We start from the raw sequence: 22,725 nt of genomic DNA, 5'->3' as shown, positions 1-22,725 counted from the left end.
TTCTCTTCCTCCACTGTAACTGTAGTTTTTGAGTATTATCAGGTATTGTGGCAAACTTAATCAGAAAGGATTATTTAAATAAGAGAATAATTTCCATAGCTGAAAATATTTGAGTGAAAAATAATTGGAAGAGCCAAACCTGAAACATAGACATTTATTTGAAATCTTAAATTGTGAATATGACTTTACTCAATTCAGGAGTATTACATTTACACATTAGTTACTAAATTTGATACATATATGAAAGATTGTACAACAGATAAAGTAAAGGTAAAGGTTTATCATGAGGTTTACTGGAAATTAAGTCCAATGATGTCTGAAAGATCACTTGATTGAAAGACCAGGCATAAATGTATATTCAACCTGACTCAAAAGAAAGGGGTGAAACATGAGGGTTGTGTCTTCTTGATTGTAAGGTATTGATACTTGCCATCTTCTTTCTGCAAAAAGTCTTCAACAAAACTTATTTTACCTGGTCAGGATGAAGTAATGGAAGTCTCAACCCTGGAGTGTGGTGGAGGCTCCTTCTTTGGAGGTTTTTAAACAGAGGCTGGATGACCATCTGTGCTTTGAAGATGATTTTCCTGCTTCTTGGCAGGGGTTGGACTGGAAGGTTCACGAGGTCTCTTTCAATTCAATGATTCTATGGATCTAAGTAGGGGTAACACAGCAATGGATTCCCCTCTGCATATTAAATGAGCTGTCCAAGGTGCTAGACTTATTGTGTGTACTGTTTAGATGTCAGCTCAGCAGCACTCTAAGTTTTGAGATGTGGACTAAAACACAGAAAAGATACATTGCTCCACTGTCATGGAAATTACTAGCTGCCATTCTAGGTCTCATTATACATAAGTATGTAGTCTTCAATAGAGAACTGGTGAGGTGGCTTGGGATGTCTCCACATTTGGACTGTAACACTGGAATACTAATATTCAAATCTGTGCTCAGCTTTGGCTATGGGTGAGCTGGGAAAGTCATATTTCATCAGCTTTAGAGAAAAGTCATGGAAAATCTTTGAATAAATCTTAAAACATGAGCACTACACATTGGAGTCAACTCAAAGGCACTTATTTATTTATTTATTTCTGGTATTTCTACCCATTCCTTCTCAACCCCTGAAGAGGGACTCAGGACAGTTTACATTTGGCAACAATTTGATGGCATGATGCCACTACATATAACAATGCAATATAACAACAATTAAAACAATAAATTGAACATTAATTAAAACAATGAAAACAGTATTCATCCACACACTCATCCACACAGTCATTTCAAAAATCCACCTAAAAATGGGAAATAAATGACCTAAAATAGAAATGTCATCCCCCCCCCCCAAAAAAAGATTAATGAGAAAAGTGACACATTTTAATTTATTACATAAGAAAAGTGGGGATATTATCATTAATAAATTACTTCCAAGTTCTAGTTTTTAAAAAGAATGGTAAAAACATATGACTACATGATCAACACTGAATGGATCCATGCCATACTAACTTACTCTCCAGCAGATATGCAACACAGAAAGAATACAAAGCAGTAGGGAGAAGAAGCAAATACATGTGCATACTAAAGACTTGGTTCTTATGGCTGTTGAGTGGATCTGAAGAGTGCTTTAGTTTGTGAATGAACCTGATCCATGCATCTCAGAATAATGTTGTGATTGGAATGATTATTCAAATGTTACAATGCTATTCTTGCCTCAAGAAGCATATCCAAATACATTTTAAAATATGTTTTTTAAAAGGGAAACATATGTTAATAATGTACATTTTGAGACAAAATAGTTCAGAAATGTTTATATCTACACTTCAAAGTGTTTTGTGTGTTTGTTTTTAAAACCATAGATTAAAGCAGATTTGTGACAGAACAAGTTGCTAAATGAGCCATGCAAAACAAACATGTCGTGGATGTTGCCAAGTTGTCCTTAATTTGAGCCTCTCGTCTTCTTCACCACTTTCTTCTCTGCAGCCTTTTTCCAATGTTTCTTTCATCTATGGATAGGCTCGCTTCTGCTGTGGAGAAAAGATCTTGATGAGCAATTATAAGATGAGCAACATGACCAGTTTTCTTCCTCTATACACCTTTTCCCTATTTTCCCCATGTCTCTTGCTTTTTAATGCTATTTTGTGATTGGGTTTGTTGCTTCCACATCATGTCACCCATGGCATAACTCCTTCTGTTTATCACAAAGATGGAGAATTTTCAAGACAATGGCTAGTCATGTTCATTGGAGACAGCATTCTGATCGGCAAGGTTTTAATTTTTTAGTAAGATAGCTCTCTCCCCACAAGGAACACACAAGTACAGATCTTTGCCTACAAGGGACAGGAAAATTGCCACCTTGTCTCTATGGCTGATATCACACTAGAGCTTAATGAGTAGGCAAAGAGTATGCACCCAATCTGAAATCCTGTGGTTGCCTTCTGCAGAATTCTGGGGCTTGTAGTTTAGTGGAGAGCCTTTAAACCGCTCTGCCAGAGAGTTCCTGGGTCTCAGTAAACTACAAACCCCAGAATTCTACAGGAGGCAACCACAGGATTTAAGATAGGATGCATATTCTTTGCCTACTTTTTCAGCTCTAGTGTGATAATTGAATCAAATCCTCTTGGTTTGTATATGGGAACATAAAACTGCCAAAGTTGTTTCACCCAACATAGATAATTTGAAGCTTGTTTTATTGTTAGGTACCTTACATTAGCTTAGCAATGGTTCTCAACCTGTAGGTTCCCAGATGTTTGGCCTTCAACTCCCAGAAATCCTAACAGCTGGTAAAATTGCTGGGCTTTCTGGGAGTTGTAGGCCAAAACACCTGGACACCTGCAGGTTGAGAACCACTGGTTTAGGCAGATAGTGTAAGGATTTGAACATTGGATGACAGCTCTGAAGACCAGGATTTGATTCCCTGCTTTGCCATAAAAACCCACTGTGTGACCTTGAGTAAGTTACAAACTTTCAGGCTCAGAAAACCCTTTAGGTTTTCCTTAGAGTCACCATAAATAGGAAGTGACTTGTAAGACACACCATAACAAGTTTACAAAAAGACCCAGTTACAATAATGCAGATAGGGACTTCCAGGGCAGTGAAAAACCGCTAAATCCAACAATGGTCCTACTCACATAGTCAAATGAATGGAACTGGTTAGTTACAGCCAATTTAAACCTGATTAATATCAATGGGTCTTCTCTAGGTGAAAGTTGGATGTTCATTGGATGTTTAGTTCTCCAGATTTTATTAGGCCACAATTCTAATCAACCATAGGATAACCAATCATAAGGACTGCAACTCCCATCAGTCCTCATGATTGTTTATCTTATGGTTGATGAGAATTAACATGTGGAGGACAAGAAGATTGTTTTGGTCCATTTTTCCAAAGTAATTGAACAGATCAGCAGATAGTATTCAATTATTCAAAAGCCTAGGATTTTAGTTTAGCTTAGTTTGATTTTGAATGGAAGATGGAGCATCCTTCTTCTCTTTGAACAAAATTTTTTCATTTATTTCTCAGTTATTATTCCACTCCCCAATTATATTTCCCAAACTTACAATAACTTTTGATTGCTTTAGCAGATACTGCCCAGATCTTGTTGCTATTGTCCCTAAATACCAGCGATCGAGTTCCAAAGATAGCAGCTTGACAATAATTCATTTCGAAGGAATAACCTGACAACAATTCTTTAAAATTATGGCACATTTGCAAAAGGGTTTGTGGAATGGTTTTGTTTTTAAAAACCCTTCTTGTTTGGCTGATTTCCAAGCAAGACTGAACCCTAAGGCAGGATGTATTTTGGATTTGAAAAAGATCACTTAATTTATAGGCTTGGCTTTTGCAGAAGTTTGGAGATATTTTGTCTTTTGAAAATTTCTTGGAACAATCCCACATGAAGGGAGTCATGGTTTCAAACTGTATACATTTGTGTTTTCAAAGCAATGCATTTATAAAATGTCATAATTTATGTAAGATTTATATATAGCAAATGCCAAACAGTAATGTAAAACATTTTATAACTTTAAGTAAATTTCTGCCACTTAAGAATTTTTATGCTGTAAATCATCACTTGCAGGTGTTAGCACAGGTTGCAATGGCAGAACAGGTTGACATACACAGAGCCTGAAAAATTACTTTTTTCCCTATAATGCTTCCAATAATTCCACATGCTAGGTGATTTTGAAGAATGGTTGCATGACTAGAATAGATCCCCCCTCCCCAGATAAAAATGCTGGGATTCAGCCAGTTTAGATTGGGCCAGTTTAGAAGGTCACAATGGGCCTTCCGGTGGCACAGTGGGTTCAACCAAAAGGTCAGTGGTTCAAATCCGGGGAGCGGGACGAGCTCCTGCTGTTAGGCCCACTCCAGAGGGAAGGATTTTTTTTTGTCTTGTCAGGAGCATCCTGTTGTGAGAGAATTGGCCGTCTGCAAGGACGTTGCCCAGGGGATGCCCTGATGATTTTGATGTTTTATCATCCTTGTGGGAGGCTTCTCTCATGTACCGCATGAGGAGCTAGAGCTGATAGAGGGAGCTCATTTGCCTCTCCCCGGATTCGAACCTGCGACCTGACGGTCTTCAGTCCTGCCAGCACAGGGCTTTAACCCACTGCGCCACTGGGGGCTCCGGAAGGTAATGTAGTCCATGTAGTCATGCCATCCACATAACCTTGGAGGCATCTCTTTGGCTTATAAATGAAGATGAGCACCTTGCCCAGAGTTGGACATGACTAGATTTAATGTCAAAGGAAACTTTTAGCTTTACTTTAGATGGTCCCAACAACACATGAGACTCCAAACAGGGCATCAGATTTTGTTCACGATATGTCTGAATTGAGCACTTTCAGTATTTCACCTCTCTTCAACTGTAAAGTTGCACCAATTTGCCATTCTGTAGTCCAAATTTCCACACACTTTCATAATTCCACATTCTTGCAGTACTAAAGTTTCTTAATATTTGTTATCATTTTAATTTTTGTGCAATTGTGAAATTTAAGCATTAAAAACCAAAAAGGGTATCCAGTCCAGCTGCAATGCCAGTTTGCCTGACCCATGTAATAAAATTTTGTATGTCAGCAAAGGCAAGTAACATTCTAGGCCACCCTGGGAATCATGAAAACAGGACACAACACTTCCAACCCAGCCTGAAGAATTAACAATAAACATGAAGCATTCTGCTGTTCCCCTCTGTCGTACATGTAATCAAAAATGTTACAGAGCTCACGAAGTCATTTGTTGCAGGTAGCAGCCCGTCACAGTAACAAATTATTTCCAAGTTCTGTAATAAACGTATTGGACACATATTTGATAAAGGAGGCAACATCTATCTTTCCATCTTTGCTATCAGTTACAGCTGAAAACCTCAAGAAAATGAAATATTAGGGAATGAATTAACCCAAGGGGGGAAAAAATATGTGGTCTCACCTAGTCTTGACTTGACAAACAGCAATAATTCACATTTTTGAATTTAAGAAATGCCTTTGCGTTCAGGCATTTAAACAGTGCACCCATAAGTCAACTGGACAAAAATATAATGAAGACAAAGAGCACAGGTGATCAAATATATTTGCACTTACCTTTCTGCCTATACACCCACACTTTTAAAAAACCCAAAAAGTACCAGGGAAGTGTGTGACTATTCGGAAAATTTAAATCTTTTAAATAAAAAAGGTAGAGTGGTACACTATTAAATATGTTTTCCTTGACAGTTGTTGCTAAGGTATTCTTTGACAAATTGCTTAAACATCTGATATAGTTGTCAGTGTTTTTCAATTTGCAGTATTTAGAGAAAAGGCTGAAGAATTCCATTAAAAATTCACAAATTTTATCGAATATCATTAGAAAAAACTAATCCTCTCCAAATGCTTTCCTTAATGCTTGGTTGTAATCCAAGACCAGGGTTACCTGGGTGCCTGTAAAAGCTTTGCATATTTGCGAGTTTCACTGTGAGCACAATTCCCCTGACAGAATTGCAGAATGAGGAACAGCATGGCAGGTCAACAAGGCTGATAAATGAAACCTTATAAAGCAACTGAACACATATTTACTTGCCGCCTCTCCTAGGATTTTCTTGGTAAGATTTATTCCAAGGTTGGCCACTGCCTTCCTCTAAGACTGAGATGTAGTAATGTTTTCAGGGTCTCCCAGTGAGTTCCCATAGCTGAGTTGGGATTCAAACCATGGGATTCAAACCATGGTCTTCAATGGCTCACTTTGAGAGTGGTGGAAAGCAGTCATTCTGATACAATTCCTGAACTCCACAGACCAGAAAGAAATTAAGATGACACACATTACAAAAGATAAGCTTTGAAATATGTGGTCATATGTTGGGTTTAAGAATTGCCAGGAGTCTTCAAAGCCGTAGTGTGCATGAATAATCAACCCCAAGGAAGAGGCATCCGTGGAGTTCCAAAAATTTGCAACAGAGATGCAAAGTTGGGACTTCTTCCTCTCAGTGGGCAAGATTTTGGCAGAGCACCCACCTCAACTGCTCTAGTTATGGAGATTGTAGAAAGTAAGGGGAGAACTGGAGACCTCAGGCGGTTTCTTCAGTGCCCTGTCTTTAATAAAGCTTATATTCAGTATAAGCCTGTGTTCTTTTGGAATCTCCCTAAACTGGGACCACTTGTATGGAAATTAGTTGGTTTACTTTATTTTTAAATAGGCTGTATAAAATACTTTTCTAACAATGGTGGCTTTAATTGGCCAGTACGCATCCTGATTGGAGAATCTGGGTCAGTTCCATTTTTCCATGGTTTATAATGAGCCAGAACATTGAAATGAATGAAGTTTACATAAAGAGATGAGGCCCATTCACTTTATCCTACTTTCAACATCATGACCATATGCCATAGGATAGTGGGAGGGGCAATTAAAACTTTTGCCCAGAATTCAGAGGTGCCTTCCTAAACTACAAAGCCCAGAATATAAGATTTTGTCATGGCAGTTAAAGTGGTGGCTGTTAAACAAAATATATCGATCAATTGGACACCTGGTGCTTTGACACCACTGCCTATAAATCTCCCAGCAGCTTTCCAGTGCCTCTGCTGCTTGCAAACTACCTTCCCTGGTAACTGAGAGCAATTTTTAGAATGCATGTTTTCCTAATTTTTTGACTGGCTACAATTAACTCCTATGTTTTACTCACTGTGCTGCTATCTGGATTGCTGACTTGTTATAATGACTCCAGAATTGGCTAATGACACCTTTTGTTTAGTCCATCATGTTGTATAACATGTGGCTGGCCCAGACTGACTTAACTACTAGAAAGTTCTTACACAGTAGAACCCTAAATCCTGGTTCATTTTCTGATTGAATCATACAACAACCATAGTGCTATAAGTTTGAACTGTATGAAGCCCCTAGGATGGACTATTTATGCCAATTGGGTGTGTGGGAGGGGAAGAGAGGGTGAAGATATGGAAGCAGTAACCACACCATAAGTTAGACTGAGTTATAAATGGTAACAATGCTTGTCAATGACAGAGATTGATAGGGCACAATGGAAGGCACTAGAAATCAGGTAGCTTGGATCCTGACTAACATGATATTGTAGTCCCAATTCAGTATTAATGTTGATGGGAGTGGCAAAGGTCTCCTCCCACAGTACTCAGATCCATCACAGATGCAGTCATAATGGCTTGCCAGACCTATTTCTCAGGGGATGATCTCAATCCATAGCAAGGAAATTAGCAATTAAAGTTAGAGAAGTCAATAGCAGTAACACAGAAGTTCAGACTGGTTTTCCATATTCCCTTCCATCACGTTTCATGCCTTCTTATGTCACAGGTACAGCTGGGAAGCCCCAGGCAAGGCAAGGGATCCAGAACTTGCAGATGTTTTCACTTTAAGAATACAAGAGCACCTCTCTAGTCTATCATTCTCTTCACTTCATGGCCAGTGGAAAGCCCACAAACAGAATGAGTATTACTACATCTGCCATCACATTCCCCAGGCAATTGTGTTGGGATCTTATTGTTTTTTCATGCTGAACTGAGAAACTGAATAGCTCTTCAAAATATTAAGATGTTGTTGAAAGCTCACATTGCTTTAAGTACACTTCAATGATACATCTATACAAATTTAGAAAAGGCTTGGTTAATTGGTGTGGCCTCAGACCAGAATTCCCACTCTCACTTCTGCTTAATTATGATAATTTTCTCCACAGTGCAACAGATCAGTAAGATGATAGATGTGTTTGCTCTGTTGGTGTAACAATCTTTTGCAAAGGTCTTTGAACCAATGGTTCACTCCCATTTACAAAATTGTTGTCATCCTTCAATTTGCAGTCACCTAGAATACTTAACTGACAAATCTGGTGAAGATTTGAGCAAGTCTGAATGAATGTAATTGCAGGATGAAGAACCACCATGGGAAAGTCAGTTTGGGACAAATAAGAACATTGCAAAGGAGGGCAAAAGCAAACCTTCTCTCAACAAATCTTGTCCAGAAAACTCTGCAACAGGTTTTTTATAGAGTTAATGCTAAAAAAAGAAAATGGGTTCCCTTGTTTTAGAGTTGCCAGATAAATCAGAAATTACTCGAAGACACACAACAGCAACATAATTGCTTGAAGAAATTATGCAGCTACTAAAGAATATCACCCTCCACCAAACAAATGTCACTTTTAAAGATGACTGTGTAATTGTGCGAGTGAGTGGATTTTCTGGTAAAAATTACTCTTATTATGGGATTTGACAGATCTGAGTTCTGTGAGAAACAGTGGTTGGGTGAATACATTCAAAAATCCAAACATGATGATGATGATGATACGGTTCCAGCCCGACTTACCTGTCCAAACTTATCTCCCTCTACGGCCTGCCTTGTAGCTTAAGATAGTCTGGGGAGGCCCTGCTCTTGGTCCCGCCAGCTGTATTATTCAAGCAATGGTCAATTACACCACCCTCAGAGTTTTCACTGTTCTGCAATTTCAGGTATGTTTTCAAGGCCCTTCTGTGCCCTGTGATTAAAGAAATACAGAACATAGATGCAGGCACTTGAGTACTCATACATATATTTTGGGGATCATTCATGCATTCATTAGTAGTGATCAGCAACAGAAGAAATCAACACATTGTGCAGCCAGATGTGAATCCCATTGAATTCAGTGAGACCTACTCCCAGGGAAGTGGATATTTGAATACAGCCAATAGGCAAAAGCAAGTGTTGTTTTCCATTTGCAGGATGAAATTTCTTCTCTTTTCTGTAGAAGTACCCCATTCCCAGATCTGCTCTGAAGTGTCTTCCATGTTTCTGGAGCAGACTTTCGGGGTACATGGGGCCTCCACGGGTGACAGTTGTTCAGTCAGAGGTAATGTTTAATGGACATGGACAACCCCACCCCCGGCATTTTATGATTCTCTATTCACTACCTTTCTAATCCAACTGCCACCACTATAAATTAACTATCCCTCCTTCATGTCTGCTTTATAGCTTTTATTAGTTTCAATCTGTATCATATTGATTTTATTTATTTATTTATTTTATTTATTTACTGCACTTGTAGACCGCCGTTCTCAGCCCTAGGGCGACTCACGGCGGTGTACAACATATAAAAAACAATTTACAATAAAGGCAATATCACAAACCACAATAACAACATCACTATTGATAATTTCAACTAGAGTAGACCCATTGAATAAATAAGATGTACTTATGTACTACCATTTAATAGTTGCTTCAATGACTTTAATGTTAGTGTTACCAGTAGGACACAGTTGTTCCATGGCCATCTTAATACTTCCACATGAGGAATGCACCAGAAGTAAATCCTACTGAATTGGATTTGGGGAATTGTTTTTGGTGGTCACTCAGTGTTTTGTTCTGATGGTTTTGGGGAGATGAGATCTGTGAAAAAAGCAGATTGGATGGTAGGATAACGATGTTCATGAGCCTCTGGACTGAATCATCACCATGGATTTCAGTCTGGAAGCCTTTCATAGTAATGAAATCAGAAGGTGGAAAAGTGTAATTAAGTGCTATTTTCCATTTTGGCATGGATTTAAAGAAATTTAATTTGTAACACATTCATTTCCTTGTGTATACATTCCCTTTTACCCTTCCTCGTTTGAAGTTGGATTATGGGTTTTTAGACACATGCCAATCCTGAAAATGACAGCATGTTTAATATTTTAAGGTGAGAATTGTTCATACTTTAGAAGAGCTGCTAGAATACAAAGAGTTCTGTCTGTCATTAAACCAGAGACTTATGCCTTGGAGAATTCTCAACTTTTCGATCATTTCTCAGTTGAGACAGAAGAGGAAAGTCTTAGGTTTATCCAGCTGTAATGTCATTCCCTGGAGCCTGATATAAATCTAATATTTTAAGTATTTTATATTTGGCTTTTGTGCATAGAGATTTTCTAAAACGAGACTGTTAAAATATAATGTTTCAGCATTGCACTACACCTTCAGGGACCCCAATAGGTAAGCAATTTCTTTTAATGCATAAATAACCAACACTTGGGCCTCGTCCTCACAAATGGTAAATGAGGTGGCAAATCTGTGTCTCAACTGCGTCACTTCAGCCTCCAGATGAGAGAATTTAGGTGTCAGAATGTTCATCTATGAGAAAACTCCCTAACTGATACTTTATCTATTAATGTATCCGCCGACTTCATGTATAAGTTGAGGATCAGTTCTGGGGCCAAAATTATGGATTTTGATTTGACCTAGGTATAAGTCAAGAGTAATTCTGCACATAGAAGAAAGTCCCCAGGCCACCACTTTTCCCTACCCAGGCATTAAAGTCAGTGTTTCTTTTAGGTTTTCCTGGGATGGACTAATCTCTTGCCTTTCGTCACTCTACTTGGAGAAGAGGATGATCCCTTTTTTGAGTTGAGGTATTTAAATTAACTTGTACATAAGTCAACCCAGATTTTTGGGATGGATTTTTGACTAAAAATGCTAGACTTACACATGAATATATACTGTAATTAGAAGACTACAGTTTGAATCTTTCCCCATATTTGTTGCCATTTTATTTTTTCTGGGCACAAGGGTTTTCTTTGTTGGTTGGTTTGTTTTGGGGGATTAAATTATGTAACTGAAGACCTGCAGTCTTGAATAAGTTTAAACATTCATTCGGTGTTGTGAGAACATAGGTTTATAGATTCATTAAGCTTATTTATTTATAGATTCATTGGCTTATATATCTTTTTAAAAATGTATTGTGTATGGCTTTAGCTACCTGATTCCAAATGTCAAAAGTCAGGACATGAGATGGATGACCATCTCAGAAGATGGGCTGAACAGCAGGGAACAAGACAGTTCCCTCCATTTCCCCCCACTTTCCTCCCACTCATGGCATGAGGTTGATATGCTATTTAATAAATAAATAAATGATTGCTTCAGATCTGAGTCTTCCCGTATCTATGGCCCTTCTACCCTACATGGCTACATTTCTATTAATCCAGTTTAACAGACATTGTTCCATCCTCTGCAATCCTGAGGTTAGAAATTTAAAGGAAGAGGCCTCAAACTCTTCAGATAGGGAGGTGTTCTGGTGCCTCTAATCAAACTACAAATCCCAGTATTTCACAGGCTCCCAAGGTATCATTTAATGAGTGAGACCAGCCTAGACAATTTTCAGCCTGAGGTGGATCAGCAAATAGCATTACATCTTCTCTGACAAAATGCATAATGCCAAGGCGAACCAAGTTATGTTGGCACCTGAGGCACAAAACAGAATCCCACAATTGCTCAGTCTCCCTGGCAGCATTAAATAACATTAAATAACTAGCAATTTGCTGACTTTTCATTACAGCAAAATACAAAAGGAAAAAGTGTTGCCTGAGGTGGCCTAATTGTAGCGCAGGCCTGGATTTGGCTTCATACAATCATGTGTTGGATCCCTGAAACAAGAAAAACATTAATTTCATTTGTGACACTGTGGAATCGTTTCAGTAAAATAAGATGGGCACATACTGTCTAATATTTCACATATGCAAACTGGGACATGTGTCCAAACAGTACCAGGGAGAACTAACGAATATCAGGAATGGATGGGAAAATCTTCGGCCCTTCCAGATAGTACATTTATTGCAGTATCTACCACAAAAAAGGAGGGGCTGTTTGGACTGTTCCGAATTAATTTGCTACAAACCAGGAAAACCTTGGTTTGTAGTGAATTAATTAGATAGTGGGTTTATTCCGCGCCTTCTTGGAAAGTGCAGGATAAACCCAAGATTTCTGGATCTGGATTGCAGAATACTGCAGTCTAGACAGTATTCCCACAGTTTTTCGGGCTAAAATAGCAACACCCCCCCCCCCGCTTTCCTGGCATTTCATTTGTACATGTTGGCAGAGATGCATGAAGCCTGTAATGTTTTCCATTATTTTTCAAAGAGGTCTGGGGGCTTCAGGGGAGGGACACCCAATCCAGAAAGCCCACGGTTTCTGGGGTGGATGTTTTTAAAAGGCAGATTCTCCTGGGATAAAGGCCTGCCTTGATCTGCCCTAGGAGAATGAGAGAACAAGCCAAGAGCCAAAACCAAAGGATCACCAGAAACATAGGGAAACATTTGGACTCAGGTAGACTTTACTTCTCAAGTAGAGTTCCTCTATAAATAATAATAATAATAATAATAATAATAATAATAATAAAACTTTATATATATTCCACTCTATCTCCCCAAAGGGACTCAGGGCTGATTCCAAACATACAAGGCAAACATTCAATGTCCGAGTACAACAATACATCCATACTAACAAAATTTATACAACCCAACATATAAATACGAATTATAACTTAACAAACAAAAATTAAATAAAAAGCACAGCCTGTTATAACAGACATAAGGCAAGACATCATCTCTGGGAGTTTTAGCAAATTCTGCCTACTCAGGAAGAACCAGAAAACAGTTTAGGAGAAGTCCCTAAAGAAGAATGTGCATGGAGAAACTGTAGTGACACAGCCTGCCACACGGGGGAAGAGCTCAGCATTTCCTGCTGAAACACTTTAGAAATGAAAATTGACCCCAGATCATCTCCACTGAGAAAGAACCTGGGTTTGAGGCTTCTATGTTTATTTTTGTTTTGCAGGGCAGGAATCTGCTTATAGATATCAGCCTGATTACTACAATCTCTTGGTTGTTTAACTAAGGTCCCCTCTACACTGACCTTTTAATGCAGTTCAAAGCAAACGATAACATATTTTTAATCATTAAAATATAGAATACAGCATATGGTTACTAGGAAACATTGTGTTTTCTAATGGCTTACAAATGGTAAGATGGGAAGGTGTTACAGAGATCAAGCAAACACTAGTAATGTTGTGTCTCATAAAATGGCAAGCTCGAATGAGTTAGCTATTTAATTCATCTTGCCGGCTTTGAAGATTAATGTTTCAACATAGCTTTAATGTTCGTCTAAAGATTCTTTATTCCCCACCCCCTGCTTTTTAGGAATGCTTATGTCAATAAATCATCAGCCTTAATGTTTCTTGGTAGAATCAAAAATTTGTAACCTATTTCGTCATTACTGGCATCCAAACGCTGCAACATCAAACAACCTGGCAACTTTCCATTTTTGCAAGGGGTCTTGCACTCCCCCTGGAGTATCCAAAGGCCATTCCAATAAACTAGCATCATAATTATTAATGACACTTAGCTTCATTGTATAACTTTGGCAGTAATCAATTTTGCTGCTTACAAAAAGAGAGGAAAATACAAATATATAATACCAGTGAATAGTAGTCCCTTTTTATTATTTGAAAGTAAGACTGAACATATTTGCTGAATGATATTGCTGAGTTTATTCATCCCAAGGTATTTGTCTAAGGGTAGATTTTTTATTATATCACGGAGTGAGGCTATTTTTAGAGAATGAACTGGGCTCTAATACATTTATTATATTACATGAACTCCATTAAGCGTAACACACATTAGTCCCAAGAAAGAAAGAATCTGGAAGATGTGCCCTAAATGAAAGGTCACCACCTCTAGCAAGTGATACTCTGTTTTTGCTGTACCAACAGCTAACATATTATCTAGTTTTACCATCCTTTACCATGAAATTGAAGGAATGGATGAATTCTAGAAGCTTCTTCACCGCTGCTCCCTTGATATTCTCCTTTCCTTCTCTTCTAATGGATGTCTATGGAGATTGTGCATACATGGATGCATCTTTGTATTTGTGTATAAGCCTCTTGTGCTGAAGTGGGCTACTCTGACATATCACAGTAGTTCCCAACCTTTGGGCTTCCGGGTGTTTTGGACTTCAACTCCCAGAAATCCCAGCCATCTTACCAGCTGTTAGGAATTGTGGGAACTAAAGTCCAAAACACCTGGAGGCTCAAGGTTGGGAACTACTGTATTTATACCTCAGCAGCACTCAGGAGAGCTTCAGTCCTTGTATCCCTCATCTCTGCCCAAAAACTTACCTGAGGCAGCATTGTATCCTCTGGATTTCTTACCAAATGTTCAGATGTTGGAATGTTCTGCTATGGCTTCACTCCAACTTGGAGTTCTGGAGATGCTGCTATTCCTGTTGTCTTGTCCTCCTCTGCTGTGGAGCTATTTTTGATCTCTGATATAGACATGTTTCCCCTTTTGCCAAGTCTTATCTTTTACTCCTTTCTCACGCCACTAAAATGCACTTTTTCTGACCTAAATCCTCATTCAGTTCACAGTCTCAGGCCTTACAGGCGTCTAGGACAATGCTACTTGAAGTGATGGCCCTGAACCACACCACTGGCGCTGATCCCTGGAATGTTTCCAAGGAAAGTAGTAATAGTTTTAGCCAATGGACACACAAATGTGCAGGTTCCTGGCATATTGGCAAAACACCAGACTCCTCTTTATAAGATAGCTTAAGAAGTGCACACAAAAACCACCAATAACTAGCTGTAATTTTTATTCTGTGCATGCATATGACATTATTAACCACCACAAGACATATTTTCGATAACATCTGGGTGAGAAATCTGAGATTCTAAAATTACTGGAAATGGTAAATAGCATTCTAGTTTTAAAATCACAGCTGGAATGTGATATATTCAAGGCACAGAAGCCCAGGCCTGGTTAGGGTTTGAATTGAACTCTTCTTAATACATCCATTTAAGGAGTTTGTTTCTATCAAGATGGATATTGCATTACTTTCTGACTGTTATAAATGAGAGGAAATATTTATGGTGATCCAATCAACTTATGATGTCCATTTCAAACCATAATAATTTCTAAGTGCTGGATTTATTGTTTCTCTCTTTATACAGTTTTCCAGCTGTGAAACTACTTAAAGGATCAAATTCTTTCTCAAATTAGAGTGACTTTGCTGGATTCACTGAAACTGTAACTGTCCTGCATGATATTTTGCCTTTTAAACAATTGTTGTTATAGAATTAGTTGTGGTTTCTATATAGCTATTTCTACAGCAAAAGCGGAACCAGGGGGTGCCTCAGAGTGGAAATGTGCACTCTTGAGAAAACAGATTAATGCCCCTCCTCCTCCTCCCCTCCACCACCCTCCCTCAAAACCCCAAAGTGGTATTCCCCTCAACAAAACTGCATCCTTAAGAACAGCATAGGAAATGATACTGGAGACTGCAGATGGATGGGAATTTGCAAGGAAACATTTCCTTATCCTCAATGGAGTCCTACTCCTCACCACAATGATGCTTTTCCAGCTGGGCTATGGAAAGTGTGATATGCATGGGAAGAATGATGTCAAGGAAAGTTAACCCATATGTACCTTGTTGTTCCACTGATTTGTGCTTTCCACAGCCTGAAAAACAACTGTTTGGTGGGCCAGGGGCATATAATTGTGTTGTGCCATAGTTTGAATGTCGTTGTCTCTGTGACAATTGTATAGTATATCTTGGTGTATGCCAAGGAAACGTTTTCCAGGGCTATACATGCCCACTGCTAGTCTAGTTCTGAAACACCATTGATTTTGACCATACCCATCAGAATGGCAATACTTCACACAGCCTTTGGAGGACAAAGGTTGCCCACATATGAATTATGATAGTATTAAGGATTTCCTCTTCTCCCATTCAAACGCAGGTATAGTATTTCATACATTCTCCAACTACAGCAAAAGCGACCTATGACCAAATCACGTGGAACTTTTTTGTTGTTATGTGCCTTCAAGTCATTTCCAGTGTATGTGCATTTTAAGGCAAACCTGTCACAGGGGTTTACCTTGGCAAGATTTGTTCAAAAGGAGTTTGGGATTGCCTTTCTCTGACACTGAAGAAGTGTGACTTGCCCAAGACCTCGAGTAGGTTTCCACTGCTAAGTTGGCATTCTGTCCCTGACCCCCATTGATTTAGTCTAACATTCAGATCACTACACCTGGCTGACTCCTTGTGTTCCTGAAAATAAATCTCCCACAGTAGCAACAAGGAGCTTGCATTGGCCAGAAACTCCAAGTGCAGGTAAGATCCCCACCAAGGAGACCAATGGGGAAAGTTGCAGCAGCATTCCCATGCCTTACACAAAATTAGAAGACTGAAACAAATGGTGAAAGCATTTCCATTCAAGTACAGCAGTAAGTCTTTGGGTTCCCTGGATGGGGAGCCTCAGTTATTAGTGAAATAAAAAGAGATCAAACTGTAGAAAATATTGAGTTCACTGCTTTGAATACTGGCTGTATCAGTGGAAGGGAAAGTGGTGAGTGCTCTGTCCTCTGAGATGCTCTATTGCTAAGAACAGAAGCATCTCAGGTAATGAAAAGCAAACATTTCCTTTCACCTATTGCCACGATACAGAGATGAGACAAAAACATGGACATAGCTCCTTGGTGCAACTCCCTTGTTGCTTAAGTTTACCTCTTTAGGGTATTTCTCTCTCTTCAGTTTCAAATTCAAGAGAGAACACCCATGTGTTTGCATTATGAAATTTTCCTATAAATAAATAAATAAATAGAAAACACTGGTGATTTTGGATTGTTATTGTGCCCATGATTCCAATGTCTGGTGACCTGTCATGGCATTTTCTTGGGCTGAGAGTGTGTGGCCCATTCAAGGTCACCCAGTGGGTTTCCCCAGCTGAGCAAGGAGTCCTGGTCTCCAGAGTTGTAGTCCAGTGTCCATATCACTACTACACCACGGTGGTATTTTTAGATCTTATTAAATCAAAATCAACGTGGTACAAAAAATGGATGGCAATGTCTTTATTTTCCTTGCAAACCTTATGCAAACTGCTAAAGAAAGCCTTGAAATCACCTACAGTGGTCTAGCCTCCTTTTTCTTTGTTTTGGAAGCAAGTACTCTTCCTAGACCACCATTGGGTCGGAGTTATCAGGGCATTCAGCCATATGTATCCCAGACGCTATTGAATGTTTGCCATAGGTTCTTCTGTACATCTGGAATGGTTTATATTATAGCAATGTGTTAGTCCGGTGGGAGGTAGGGCGCACTCTCATGCGTGTGGACCTTTGAACTTTCAGCTCTGTGTAAATGCTGCACGAGCTTCCTAAAATACTTTGTAGCAATTACAACCGAGTATCATGTCTCACTGCCATTATTACTTTATGGTTGAGTCATCTGCTTCTCTGGGCCTGTCTTTCTTCGTTCCCATTCTGCTGGAAAGCTTTTCTTTTTTTTAAAGCTGACTTCATCAGATTTTTCAGCCTAAGTAGAGGTGCCATTTCAGATAGAAAGGCCAAAGAGTCTTCTAGTGGAGGAGGAGGAAGAGTAAGTTCCATGAGACTTATTTCTCGTTGCTTCCATAATTAATTGACAAATACAAGTGTATTTTGTTTTATCATATCAAACTGCAATATGTGTTAGTTTTAGAAAGAGATATGGGAGGCTTAATGAAGCTTTACTACATAATGAGAAAGTGTCTATGAAAGCTAAGACTCAGCTAAAAAACGTTTTGAAGAATATTTGAATAAAGGAACCGGTATTAGAATGGTTTGGGATGCTAGCAAAACCTTCATGGGTGTTTTTTAACATAACAAAATGCAAATGTGAAGAGAAAAGAGAGAGAGAGAGAGAGAAAAATAAAACTGGTTCAGGATGAAATTAAGGATAAAGAGAAAATGTTACAAAAGAAGTCAACAAATAAGAACTTGAGTAATGAGATTAAACAGCTACAAAAACCTTTCTCAATGACTACAGTTTCAGAGATCAAAAAGGTATGTTAGACAGAAGCATTTTTATTTGGCCAATAAGCTGGGATGATAGCTTGCTTGCTGGTTACAGAAAAAAAGACATGATAACAACAACAACAACAACAACAACAACAACAACAACAACTTAATTTTTATATCCCGCCTCCATCACCCCAAAGGGACTCAGGGCAGCTTACATGGGGCCAAGCCCAACAGAGCAGTTAAAACATAACACATTAAAATGCATATCAACAACAAAAACCATATAAAGAAATAAAAAACAACAACATTAAACAGTATATAAAACATACATCAAAACCAACAACCAATAGTAAAGCTCAGTGTCTCATTGTGGGTGGGCAAACTGTTGCCACAATACTGGAGGATAGAGCTAATGTGTAAAGTGCAAATATCATATAGCAGCGTTGAGGACAAGAATGATTTACCATTAAGGATTTGGATCAATCGTAAAGTGCTTGAGGACAAGATTTTTTGGGGGGGGGGGGGGAGGCGTTCTAGCTGGGAAGAAGCAAATATTAAATATTAGCATTGGAAAGAAGGAAGTTACCAACCAGAACAAGATTAAATCGGTTTTCCACAACTGCTACTCTTCTCTCTATAGAACTATAGATTCATCTAAAGTTTCCTTGGAAAAATATTAGAAAAACAAAATCCTCTCTATACTTCATGAAGAACAAAGTAAAGGACTAGGTTCATTTATTTATTTCAGACATTTATATCCTGTCCTTCTCACCCCAGAGGGGGACTCAAGGTGGTTTACAATCGTCAACAATTAGATGCTAACAACAATAATAAAAACACAGTTAAACATTAATTAAAACATTATCATAAGTTAAAAAGACCATTTAAAAAAGACAAATCCAAATCTTTAACTAACTGTAAGAAAGATTGGGGTCAATTTATTGTGTTCCTCCAGCAAAGATGGAGCCAAATCTCCCTCGCTAGTTTTTTGGACTAGAAGTGGGTTACTATGTGGGGAAAGGATGTACCAATGGTTACTTTTAACTAAATGGGTGTAGAAAACGGAGATAATATGACCACCAGACAGGGAATGTAAACCTCTTAGTTATTGTTTCTATGATGTAGTAGTAGTCTTCTAGAAAAAGTATTTTTAGTCTTTTGTTGATGATGTTAGGTTTTTTTGTTTTTGTTTTTTTGTTTGTAGGTTTTGTTTTAATCTCTTTTAATAAAAATTAATCATGAAAAAGAAAGAGATATGAGATGTATTCGCATTATAGAATTAATGCAGTTTGACATCATTTTAACTGCCATGACTCAATATTATGGAATCCTTGGATCTGTAGTTTTGTGAGGCACTAGCACTCTTTGAGAGAGAAGGCCAAAGACTTTTAAAATATGGAATACACTTATGTAATAAATGTTTATTTTCAAAGCCTCCGAGATGCCACTCACACATAGTCTTCTAGTTTAGACCACATTAATTCTTGTTAATGTGCCTGTGCAACTTTATTTCCAGTTCAAAATATTTTAAGTTCCATAAAGCTCTTTGCAATTGAACTACACTTAGATCATAAGGGGGGAAAGTGTCTCCATTTGAAATTTGATTTGTAAGTTCTGCACATAATTTAGTTTATTGTTTCATAGCTATTGGGTAGCAACAGAGCATCTTTATATCTTTCTCAAATACAGTGCATGTATGGAGGATTAATACGATGTGCTTTAAATGTCATTTTCAGGTGTATGTGTTTGTATTCTGCTCATCTCAAATTTGTGGATAGTCAAGAACTCTGTGGAGCATATTGTGGAAATCCATCCTTGAAGCCATAAAAGTATGAATTCAAACCACTAGTTTTTAATGAGACCATTTTTTTACAGAACAGGGTCAGTTTAAAATGCAGCCTCTGGCTATTGTCTGTCTACCACTGCAACCTGGATTTTCAATTAAAGCCTCAGAAGTCAGAAGCAAGCAAAGTGTCAATCACAGAATTCAGGCAGAAAAGAAGAGTCCTTTTTCTCCCATTACTTAAAGTTTAGGAGATATGGTCTGAGACTATCATCATGTTTTGAATTTCCGTAACACTGTTCCACATTACTGACTACCACTAGGCATATAAAATCATGTGGCATGATGATATCATATAAAAAACACTATTAGCTAACCATTATGGAGTTAGTGTCATTTCCTTTTGTGATCCGAGGATGCCAAACCAAGAAACAAAGGAATTCTGCTACTTATCACTTTAAGAAACTGAAATCAAACTACAAGATTGTTGAACTATTTTTCTCATAATATTCTCTGCATAGTTTTGCAAATGAAGCAGTCATGGTCATATTAGTCTAGCCCAATGGTTCTCAACCTGTGGGTCCCTTATGTTTTTGTCTTCAGCTCCCTACTGGCTTGGATTTCTAGGAATTGTAGGCTAAAACACCTGGGGACCTACAGGTTAAGAACTGTTACGCAGTGACGTGTTTTGCCCAGCGACCCAACGCTCAAAGTCCAAAATGCAAAAGACACTCAGACCAGAGTAAAAAAATGAACAGAAAAATCTTTACTCAGCAGAGATGAAAACATAAACTGGCAATGTTGCATACAAAAATCAGGCAGTGCAACAAACTTACATCGTCTTTGTAAGAAACACAAAATAAGGCATCTTCATTTTACAGCAAATGAGAGATCAAAATAAACCTTGAATAAATGCTATTTCACCATAGCCTCCTTCAGAGTAGCTTCTCCAAACTACTCCCCAGAGCAAAGCCTTTGTGCATAGGTCTCCTCAGAGAAAAGGCTCTCCAGAAGTTCTCCTTCAGCATCTCCTGCTAGAACTCCATGCTGGTACTCAAGAATGTATTCAAAGAAATTCAAACAGATATAGCCCCTTGGGTGTGGTTCAAGCTTGCTGGTTGCCCTACTTTACCAGCTGCACATAATAATTACACACAATAAGGTTTTTCTTTACACACACACACTTGGTCCTGCAAGGACTTATCACAACAAGAACCACTGGGCCTTTGTCAGGTTCATCTACTTGACTTGGCGAAGAAGCCTAACGTACAAGAATCAGAGGGTCAGCAACATGGACCCTGGGGTAAAAGCTTGTTATATTTTGAAAACTGAAAACATTGTTTTATGTTTGAGGTTTTACATCTACAAAATAAACTAAATAGATGTAACCTCAATTTCATACAGGACATTTTATGCACGTGGATGTGTCTTCAAGAAAAAAGCTGGGCCATTTCAATTTACAAATCTATAAGTAAAATCATAAAGTGTTGTAGTATATTTATCCTTTGCTTCTAAATAGAGATATTTTGAATGACTTATTCTACAGACAGTTTGCCAATTGAAAATATTTGTGCACATATTTTATATTTTTTATAAGCCACATTGAGGTATAAGTAAAGCAATACAATGCAATCCAATTCAATACAATTATTTATAACTCCTTGCTGTTGGTTCAGGATCACACTGAAAAAATTGCTCAAATTCTCTTTCAGATTTTCCTGGGCTGCTCACATGGCTTCTGGATTCATTTTGCTCCACCCTAGCATTAAAGAAAACATGTCCACACAACTCTCAAATAGAAGACAATTTGCTCCAGTCTGTTTTTCCCTGGTTGCTGCAGCTGGGAGGTTTGGCATTGTACTTTCTCAAATGTTTCCCAAAAATGAGCATGTTTTTTTTTCTCTTTAAGACATTTGGGAACTGTCATCTAAATTAGCTTCTGCCTCCTTGACCATAAACTAGCATCTCTCAAGTGCTCATTTTCTATGGCTCAATTCCCACCCCAGTGTAAATTTCATATGCTCCAACTGTCCCAGTTTGGCAGGAACAGTTCCATCTGTGACCCTACTTTTTCAGCTTCTTTTAAAGTACCCCAGTTTTTCTCTTCTCCTTTCACTTTTCCCCTTTGTTCTCAGGTTACTTCAGAATTCAAAGCATAAAAGTAAAAAAAAAGTTGTGCCTAGGAACTCAGCAAGAGGACAAAGATAGAAGGGATGGAATCTTTCCCTTTCCAGAAGACTCAGCAACAGTAGCCTCTCTACTTATGCATTACAAAGCTGTTTAAACAAAAAGTCTAATCTTTATCTCTCTCCCACCACCACACTCTTGATGTTGCTTTGCCCATCTTCATTAGTAAAATGTTGGAGGATTTGAAATAGGTAGACTATGTGAACTTTTTCCAGTTAACTGGGTTGCTGTGAGTTTTCCAGGCTCACAGCAACCTAGTGATTCTAGCCATGAAAGCCTTTGACAACAAATCTTCGTTAAACTTGGATGAAGTGCTGGATTCTGGAAGTACTGAAAGTGCGTACTGATTGTGTATGTGTGCCTCCAAGTCACCCGCTGATTTATGACAAGACCATGAATTTCATAGGGTTTTCTTAGGCATGGAATAATAGTTTCTCTGTAATATAGCCTACAGCACTAGATACTTGTTAACACTCTTCAATTTAAGTAGAAACAAGGACTGACCCTGCTCCCAAGATCAGAAAGAATCGGGTGCCTTCAGAGATGGTTAATTATTTCTTTTGTCATACCCAAAGCATCCATCTCCGAAGGTAAAATTAAACCACACTTACTTAGAAGTTATGACTGACATTTAGAAAGTAACAATCACTCATAAATAGCAGAACATGATTTGTTCTTTTTTTAAAAAAAGCTTCTGTTGATTCATCAGATAAAAATGAACTGCTGAACTT

This window comes from Anolis sagrei, chromosome 2, assembly GCF_037176765.1.
Source record: "Anolis sagrei isolate rAnoSag1 chromosome 2, rAnoSag1.mat, whole genome shotgun sequence".
NCBI lineage: Eukaryota > Metazoa > Chordata > Lepidosauria > Squamata > Dactyloidae > Anolis > Anolis sagrei.
The sequence above is the reverse complement of the archived record's forward strand: the minus strand, read 5'-3'. Positions refer to the sequence as shown.